We start from the raw sequence: 1,346 nt of genomic DNA on the forward strand, positions 1-1,346 counted from the left end.
GAGAAAGAAAAACAAAAAATACAATATCATGGATAGCATAAGAGAGTCAATAAGTCCACTATGATATGACAGCCAGCAAATGAATACTCTTCTTTTATTAGTGGAAGCAAAGTTCTCTTTCTGGTCTTAAAGACTGAGGCAAAATCCAAACATCTAAGCTTGACATTCAGGATCACCCACAATCTGACCTCAATATAGCATTTTGACCTTGAGTTCAATATGCTCTCATAAATTTCTTTCTGTAAAACTGTTTTGCTCATATCCTCAAAATGTACTGTCAGTGCTCTGTTCCCACAAAATATGCTTGAATTGCTTCTCCTTTTTCTCTATAACTTTTGCTGTTTGTCCTATATTTTATAATTATATTATTATTTATTATTTCCTTGATATCCAGTGTTGAGTTCCAACCCAGCTTACAGAATCTAAGGATTGATTGAACTCATAATTTTCACTGATATCATAGAAATGAGTAATGAGATGTCTCAAAATCAAGTGTAAGAGTAAAAATTTCCCAAAGTTTAAATGTTCTATATGTTCCATTCCAATGCTCACCCATGTATATGCATCTCTGTGTGTGTGTGTGTGTGTATTTTATTTACTATTCAGAGAAATTTAACTATGTAGATCAAAGCATAGTGCCTAAGGCACTTGACTGCTAACCAGAAGGCTGGCAGTTCAAACTCACCAGCCACTCCTCGGAAGTAAGGTTGGGCATTCCTACTTCCGTAGTGATACTGCCTCGGAAACCCAAGGAGGGGTTGCTATGAGTTGGGGCCGACTCGATGGTAAATAACAACAACAACAACAGATCAAAACAAGTCATAGATAAAATTGTGAAGAATAAGAATTACAGAACATTTAATTGTGCCCCTGAGGAACCTATACATAGATCAAGAGGTAGATGTTCCAAAGGAACAAGGGGTCCTGCACAGTTTTAAATCATAAAATATGTGTGTTAGGATTATATCTTGCCATCATATTTAGACAATCTGTATGCTAAGCAATAATCTGAGAAGCAGGACTATAGAGGAAGAATACAGCATCAAACTTGGAGGAGGACTCATTAACAACCTGCTTCGTGCAGATGACATAAGCTTCTTTGCTGAAAGTGAAGATGACTTGAAGCACTTACTGATGATCTCCTGTATGGATTAACACTCAACATAAAGAGAATCCCAATCTACAGAAGAGTGTCTCTTTCCCCGGGATGTCTATAAATATACTGGAAGCAGGCCGCAGACCTAGCGAAACTCCCTTTCAATGGATTGACTGTTCAAAATATATACATCTCATCCCATCCTAAGAACAACCCACATCACAATTGCTTAAATCACACATAATTGTGG

Source organism: Orycteropus afer, unplaced genomic scaffold (genome assembly GCF_000298275.1).
Source record: "Orycteropus afer afer isolate SDZICR_OR568_19922 unplaced genomic scaffold, OryAfe1.0 scaffold00743, whole genome shotgun sequence".
Lineage (NCBI taxonomy): Eukaryota > Metazoa > Chordata > Mammalia > Tubulidentata > Orycteropodidae > Orycteropus > Orycteropus afer.